The sequence below is a fragment of the Gossypium raimondii genome, chromosome 10, assembly GCF_025698545.1.
Source record: "Gossypium raimondii isolate GPD5lz chromosome 10, ASM2569854v1, whole genome shotgun sequence".
Taxonomy (NCBI): Eukaryota; Viridiplantae; Streptophyta; class Magnoliopsida; order Malvales; family Malvaceae; genus Gossypium; species Gossypium raimondii.
Genome location: NC_068574.1, coordinates 17,996,186 through 18,005,639, shown reverse-complemented (window position 1 = coordinate 18,005,639; position 9,454 = coordinate 17,996,186).

Genomic DNA, 9,454 nt, shown 5'->3' with positions numbered 1-9,454 from the left:
TGATCCTGAATTAATCTGATTTTATCTTTAATCTTGGAAACCAACTCAATACCCAAAACCCGTCGCTCACCCAACTTAGTCCAACATAATAGAGTGTGACACTTACGACCATACAGTGCCTCGTAAGGTGCCATCTGGATGCTAGACTGAAAATTGTTGTTGTAAGCAAACTCAGCTAATGTAAAAAATCCTCCCAACTACCTCAGAAATCAATCACACAACTCCGAAGCATATCCTCTAGTATCTAAATCACCCTATCAGATTGACCTTCGGTCTGAGGATGGAACACAGTACTGAAGTCCAATCTTGAACCCAGAGCTTCATGGAGTTTCTTTTAAAACTGAGAAATAAAATGAGGATCCCTATCAGAACTTATCAAAACTGAAACCCCGTGAAGTCTCACAATCTAATAAATGTAGAGCTTGGCCAACTTCTGTAGAGAATAATCCGTTTGAATTGGAATGAAATAGGTGAACTTGGTCAATCGATCCACAATGACCCATAAAGAATCCTTCTTAGTAGATGTTAAAGTCAACCCACTAACGAAGTCCATTGTAACACGTTCCTATTTCCACAAGGGAATCTTAACGGGTTGGAGAAAATCTGAAGGCAACTGGTGCTCAACCTTAACTTGCTGGCACGTCAAACAATGAGCAACGAAATTTGTTACCTCTCGTTTCAAACCCGGACACCAATACAGTTCACGGAGATCCTGATACATCTTATTTCCACAGAGATGCATAGCATAACGGCTACTATGTGCTTCCCTCAGAATCAACTGTCTCAAATCAAAATCATTCAATACATAAAACCGTCCTAAAAAACACAGAAACCCATCCTTACTCAACCCAAATTCAAACGTGCTGTCAGTCTCAACCTGCTAGAAACGCAGAACTAGAGAATCATCCCTTAATTGATTGTCCCGAATCTGATCAATCCAAGTTGGCTTAACTTACAGCTCGGCTAACAGACTTCTAGACTTCTATCATCAAATAAATTGAGACGAGCAAACATCGCTCTCAGGTCAGACACCGCTCTACGACTAAGAGCGTCGACCACCACATTGGCCTTGCTGGGATGATACTTTATCGTACAGTCATAGTCTTTAAGTAGCTCAATCCATCTGCACTGCCTAAGATTCAACTCTTTTGAGTAAGGATGTAACTTGAGGCTCTTGTGATCGATGTAGATGATACACCTCTTACCATACAGATAGTGCCTCCAAATCTTTAAAGCAAACACTACGGCAGCTAATTCGAGATCATGCGTTGGATAATTTCCCTCATGTAACTTAAGCTATCGGGACGCATAAGCCACAACCTTACCATATTGTATCACTACACAACCCAGACCGACGTGTGACACATCACTATAAACAACGAACTCCTTACCAGATTCAGGCTATATCAGAATAGGAGCCTGAATCAGAACAGACTTAAGCTTCTCAAAGCTCGATTGTTGCGCATCAGTTCAGACAAAGGGAATATTCTTATGTAGAAGCTTAGTTAGAAGAGTTGCAATCAACGAGAACCCCTCAACAAACCGTCGATAATAACCCGCAATACCAAGAAAACTGCGAATCTCAGAAACGTTTTTAGGCTATTTCCAATCAAGAACAGCCTCAATCTTTTTAGGATCAACTCAAATCCCCTCAACGGAAACCACATGCCCCAGAAATGTTACTTTCCGCAACCAAAATTCACATTTCCTCAACTTAGTGTAGAGTTGTTTCTCTCGAAGTATCTGAAGCGCTACTCTAATATGCTCATCATGTTGATCCTCGGTCTTAGCGTAAAGCAGAATATCATTGATAAAAACTACGATGAATTGATCCAGATGCGGCTAAAAAACTCAATTTATCAGATCCATGAATGCAGCTGGAGCATTCGTCAAACCAAAGGGCATGACTAGAAACTCATAGTGCCTATAACGAGTTCTAAAAGCCGTCTTATAAATATCAACCTCCTTAACCCTAAGTTGATGATACCCAGAATGATGATCTATCTTAGAGAATACTGAAGCCCCACGAAACTAATAAAAAAATTGTCGATACTCGGAACTGGGTACTTATTCTTCACAGTTAATTTATTCAACTGCCGGTAGTCGATACACATCCTCATGGTACCATCCTTTTTTTAACAAACAAAATCTGTGTCCCCTACGGGGACACACTAGGATGGATAAATCCATGATCAAGAAGCTCTTAAAGTTGAGTCTTAAGCTCCGTAAGCTCATTCGATGTCATTCTATAAGGAGCGATGGACACCAGAGCTGTACCCAGTAGAATTTTATGCCAAACTTAACTTCCCGATTCGAAGGTAAACCCAGTAACTCATCAAGAAATACATTCGAAAACTCTCTCACTGTTTTGATGTTCTCAATAGAAGAGTCCCTAGAAACTGAAACAGTCACCAAGGCCAGATATGCTTCACACCTTTTCTGAACTAGTTTTTCAGCCACTAGAGCGGAGATTACATTAGACAAGTAATCCCAATGCTCACTGATCACAACAATTTCCACATCATCCTCGGTTCTCAGTACTACCCTCTTAGTTACACAATCCAAACTGATTAGGTGCTCTACTGACCAATTCATACTTAGAATTAAATCAAACTCTCCAAACGGTAGCTCTATCAAATTGCCAGAAGCACAACCCCTTGTACTTCCAACGATACATTCCTATATAGTCTGTTTACTTGAACCGAATGACCCAGTAGACTCAATACAGAAACTTCACTCGAAGTACTCTCAACCATAATCCCCAAGTTTTCAGAAGTAAAACTAGCTACATACGAGTGTGATGACCCTATGTCTATCCCCACGACATTCAGCAGCATAAACCAGTGCAGGTTGCCTCACCTCAATCTGACTAGTACCTCTGCCCGGTACCCTCTACCCTCTGCCCAAACCATTACCACCTCTAGCTGGACCACGGCCCCTAGGTGGTTACTGTACTGGCCTTTGAGGCTGAACGAAACCCGAACTCAGAGCTTGCATCTGATCAAAATGCTGTGGGCACTCTGTAATCTGATGATCTATCGACCCACAATGTAAACATGCCCACAGTGTTCTCCAACACTAGCTTGAATGGTGTCTACTGTAATCACCGCACGACTGAACCCTAGTAGGAACAACTAGAACTCTCACTCTAGTAGGCCCATCAGGTTTGGCCCATTTCTTAGACCTCGGAGTAGAACTAGAGGGTCTGAATCCCTCTTATTCTTGCCTCTCTCACGATCTCTGTTCTGGCACTCAACGCGCTTAACCTCCTCGGCGATCTTCATCTTATCCACCAGAACGACAAACTCTCATTCCCTCTGTGAAGCTATCAAGACTCTCAGACTGTCCCTCAAACCATCCTCGAAGTGCACACACTTCTCGTACACAGATGCCACCATGCCTCGAGCGTAGCAACTCATTCTCAGATATTAGGCATCATACTCTGCCACAATCCTATCGCCTTGTGTGAGATTCATGAGCTCGCATCTGCAAGTATCCACATAACTCGCTCCTACATACTTCCTCTAAAAAACAGTCTTAAAATGCTCCCAACTAATCTGATCTGACTGAGTACCCTTTTTAACCAATAACCACCACTGATATGCCTCATCCTGAAGTAAAGAAACTGAACCCTTTAGTTTCTACTCAAGAGTACAGTTGATGTCATTCATTATTCTCTCGGTGGCCTCCAACCAGTACTCAACCACAGTAGGGGCGACTCTAGTGACGCCCCTAAACAGTTCAGCTCTATTGGACAGAAGTTATTCAGTTACCGACCCACGGCCCTTAGATCTAGAATGGGGCCTAGCGACCCTCTCCAAAACTCTCAACATGGCTTGGAATAGTGCGTCGTCCACAGCCGAATAGCTTTGAGACCCAGTCTCAATAGTAGGTGAAACTGGTGTCTCGCTCGTATCCAGATTTGGCATACTGCCCTAAGAAGAAGACTTAGCTCGAGTCCCTTTACGGCACCAGCTGCGCCCACGAATACTATGACTGCGAGTTTTACGAGCGCTCATTGTTTTTCAATTTTTATCTACATTACAAAATTTTATGCATCAGTTTTAGTGTTTATTAGCAAATGTTTTATGCTTCAGGTATTTATCAAAAGTTTCAGAAATATTTTAGAAGTCTCAGTTTCTAACTAAATCAGTATAGTTTCAGACAATTCTAGCTACAATATCTCTAAGTTTTAAAAGTACTTATAGGACCGGCGCCAGAGACTTGGTGTACCACATAGTTTACTCATAAAGACAGACTTATTTGGAAACTGTTTTCTTTTTCAAATTATATTTTGAACCCAAAATTCACAACCCGAGTTTTGCAATCGACCTCTAATACTATAAAATGTAACAACCCAAACCCGGCTTAAACATTATGACTGAATCAGGGAGTGTTACGAATAAGGGTTTCGAAACTATTGTCAGTTTGATAAAAACCTTGTATAGTGATTTGTTAAAAAGAGTCCGAGTTTTGCAAAACATATTCACTTACATATTCATTACTGAAACATAATATGCAGTGGAAATCTTAAAAGCTATTATTATTTTTTGAAAACCCAGTTCATGTTTTCAGAAAACATTTGTTTGCGTAACATTAGATCTTTGTCAATCATCGCAGTTTAGAAATCATAAATGCATCCAGAACCAAAAAATTTAAAACAAAAGTCTAAAATTTCGGAGAGTCCAAAATTTAAAAAGCTCTCAAGAAAATCCAGAATTAAAATATATAACCGATAGTTAAAAGATAGTTTATAAACTAGTGGTCACTGCTGAGCCTCCGTCGCACCGACCTGCCTATGTCTAAGTATTACCTGAACAGAACAGACAAACAAATGTGAGTTTTATAAACTTATTGTGTAACTAACGAGTATATACATGCATAAAATTTAGATTTTCAGTGTTTTAGAACTGAAGCAAACATAAGTTCTTAACAGAGTCAGATCATATCATAATCAGATTTTCAGAACATACAGATATATAGATATACACAGTCCTACCCCCATCCTCTACACACCATCTCCGTCGATCCCAACACACCATGTGGGGTATGAAATACCCACCCATCCCTACACACTACATAGTGTCTAAACGACACTTATCAGAATAGTATGCAAACAAACTGCTAGTATATCGGTGATATATCGCCTCACAGAACACTTCCTCCACATATATAAATCTCACCCTATATACAGATACAAAATATAGATATACGAGTATAACGGAATTAACATGCACGTATACAAATATGATACATACTTATGCAAATCAATCAGACATACATACTAGTTTTCCTAAACTTAATCAAACTATCAGATTAACAGATCTCATGTATTAGGGTTTGGTTAGCCCTTATGACTCGATCGGAACGACTCGTGCGACCCTAAGGAAAATTTTAGAATTTTGGGCCCACACAGCTTGGCCTATAGCTCACATGCCCGTGTGGTACACTCGTGTGGGCCTACATACCGAAATTGGCCTAGCTCTTGTAGGTCGCACGGCCACAAACTCGCCTGTCACAAGACCGTGTGTTGTACACGGCTGGGTACCCGCCCGTGTGTTACACATGGTTGGGCACACGCCTGTGTGGCGTCAACAAGCCACTTTTTTAGCTTTTGTCAAACCACATTTCTTTCGTGTTTTCGTTACACACTTTGTTCGTTTTTTATGCTACAGTAGTCCCTAGTCCTCCGAAACCTAAAAATAGTATCCCAAACATCAATTTAGCAACCAATAATGAATCTAACATAATTTAGCCACTCACATATATGGACTTATCGCTAACTAATACCACCACAACCTTGAATCAGATCGTTGGAATGAAACTCACTGTTCACAGCCTTCTCCTACATGACAACAATCACAGAAAATCAATCTACCTGAACACACCATTACCCAAAACAAAAAGAATGAAACAGTCTTATAGAAGTCAAAAAATACAACTAATGAAACCTCACTTACCTTAACCATGCGAGAAGCACTGAAAATTACGAAAGCAACGATAGGAATCAACGGGTTATGAACAAAATTGAAGGAAAACAAAAGAGGAACAAAAGTTGCAGAGAGGGAAAAAATGAAATGTTAGAAAAGTAGAGAAGAGAGAGAAAAAGAATAAAAATTAAAAAAATAGATAATTCAAATCTATCCTAACCTCTTACTAACCACTAAATCTACTAAACCAACCCACAAACTCACAACTTCCTCAGAATTTCACTTCCATCGAACCTCTATTAGACAACTGAAGCAAAAATTATCATCTACACTCATACAGAGATTCGAACACGAGACTTTCAGGTAAGTTAACATCTTACCACTTGAACCAGCAAACTCATTCTGATATGAGTTTACCAAAAATAAAATATAATTCAAACCACCAAGGTCAAGGCTAGGATAAAAAAAATAACAAAATTTGCCAAAAGTGGGACTTGAACCAAAGACCTTAAACATACATCCAGAACACTTAACCACTGAAGCAGATACTCACTTATAACAGAATTCACAGAAACGAGGTTAAGAAATTTAAGGCGTTACAGTGGGCCCTAGGCCAGGCCATGTGGGCCACATGGGCAAATCCAATTTAAGTGTATGGGCCACACAGACATGTGGGCCCATACGGGCATGTGGGTCCAAAATTCTAAAATTTTTCCTAGGGTCGTATAAGTTGTTCCAATCGACTGTGGGCCTTCTATAGGGTCGGTAAGGGAAAACAAACCCTAATGCATGATACATTCCTAATCTGATAAACTGATTTGAGTTTAAGAAATTGATATGTATGAATTGTCTGTTTTGAAAAAGCATGTATGATATATGTATATGAGCATGCGAGACACGTTAATTCTTAATATCTTCATTTGTTATCTGTATCTGTATATTGGATGGGATTGGTTTATGTGGAGGAAGTGATCTACAAGGCGACATTTCGTCAATTTACTGGCAACTTGGTTGCAAATTATTCTGATAAGTGTCGTAAAGGCACTAAGTAGTGTGTAGGGTTGAGTGGGTGTGTAAAGGATGGGGGTAGGACTTTTCATATCAGTATGACTCTATTGATCTGATTTTGTTAAGGACTTATGTCCGTATCTGTATCTGTTCTGTTCATGAAAAATCTGAGTATGTATGCATGTATGACTCTGATAAGTTACACACTGAGTTTATGAAAACTCACATCTGTTGTTTGTTCTGTTCAGGTAATCCTCAGACATAGGCGGGTCAGTGCGATGGAGTCTCAACGATGACCACTAGTTCACGAACTGGTTTTATTAATAGTTTTATTTAAATCTTGGATTATTTTCAGAGTTTGTAATTTTTGGGACTCTCTGGACTGTTTGATTTAATTTTGGTATTGAATGTGTTTTTTGTTTTTGGATTTTTTACAAATTTTAACAAAACGATTTACGAAAACAATGGTTTTATGCAAACAAACATTTTGCTGAAATCAAGCTCGGTTTTCAACTATAATGACTTATAAACATCCGCTGCAAATCAATGTTTTACATAAAAGGAAAACAAATGACAATTTCATTAAAGAGAAAAATATTATGTTTTTTTGAAAGTGTGGGCTCTTTTAGAACTATTAATACAAGAAGTTTCAACATGGAAGTTGGTTTCAAAATCCTTCTTCGTAACATTTCCAGATTCGGCCATAGCGTCTAGGCCGGGTTTGGGGTGTTACAATTTTAATTAATTAGGCTAAACAAGTGAAATATTTTAGTAAATTTGAATGTATAACGGGATTCTGGAAAATCATGCTAATAGAAGAGTCCAAACCTTTGACAGCCTTTAGTGCACCTAATGGACATTACCAATAGAAAGTAATGGCATTTGGATTATGTAATTCACCACAAATCTTCCAAAGATGGATGGATTCTATATTTAATAAATATAAAATCTTTTGTGTAGTTTATATAGATGATATTTTGATATTTTCAGATACATTAGAATTACATAGAAAACATTTAAATATCATTTCTTAAGAATTCATAAAACATGAAATCATACTAAGCCCTAAAAATAGAGCTAGAAAAAAAGAAATAGAATTTTAGGATTAAAATTATCTGCAAATGGTCTTAAACTACAAGATCATATTATAGTAAAAATAAAATTATTCCTTGAAAAATTGAAGATAAAAAGTAGCTTCAACAATTACTAGGAATTATAAATTATGGAAGAAATTTCTTTCCTAACTTATTTGAAAAAATAGGTATGTTATATGAAAAATTAGAAAAGGATAAACCCTTTATCCGGTCTAAAATAGACTCGAAATTATAAAAAAATTAAAATATGAAATCAATCGATTCTAAAAGTTTATTTACCTAAACAAGGTGATAAATTAATCTTAGAAACATATGCCTCATAAAATCATTGGGGTTGCATTTTAAAAGCTAGAACAATAAATAACGAAGAATTAATATGTAGATATAGTTTGGGAAAATTTAAACCGAATGAAATTAATTATGCCATATATGAAAAAGAATTATTAGCTATAAAGATAGGAATAAAAAATTTTCTTATATATTTAGCACCTGAAAAATTATCATAAAACGATAATCGACAATTAAACATTTCCTTACTAATAAAAGTTTGGAGACTGTACCTAGAAGAATTAGATGGTATAATGAATTGTGTATTTTTAATTTTGAAGTTTTATATGTCAAAGGTACTGATAATATTATTATTGATTCTCTTAGCAGGCCTTATGGATAGAGGTAAACAACCTCTAAAAAAAATCAGTGAATGGACTACTGTTCATAAAAAAGGGAATACCTTCAAATCAAAAAATCCTTATAAAGGATTTATAAAAATGCCTTCTCAAGTAACACTTTATCCTAACCAAGGATATTATGTTCTATATCCAATAGTAAGACAACTAGTTGGAATACTAACTCAATTATCATTTACATCACAACCAGTAAGTCAACTACCTTAGTCTCAAGATCCAAATTTAGCATACCAAGCTAGTTATGCTGAAATTATAAAAGACGCAAAAAAGTTTTGTGCAACAGAAAATTTGTTGAAACCACAAAAAATTCAGGAACTAAAATATTTTTATAATTCAGGCTCACCATTAGAACTATATAGTTTTCTTAATGAAATATGGAAAACCTATATTACCTAGCAAAGACCTAATTTCAGAAGAGCTCTTTCTAAGCTTTCACAATTTTTAGTTTAAAACAATTAAAGAACAAGAAGCTTATGCTTTATTATTCAAATCTATTTTATATCGAGATTGGAAAGAACTAGAAATTAGTTTTTTAGATATCAAGGAGATAAACAATCTTCTTAAAATATTCCAAGATTTTATTAACAAGGAACAAATAATCCAGTTATAAATAAAATTTTTAGATTATGTTTATATAATAAGGCTAGGAATATCTTGCTTGTAGAAATATTTACAAAATAAATGGAGCTATTTGCAACAAGCAAGCTCCATTTCAAAAAGCTTTTTCGAATATTTT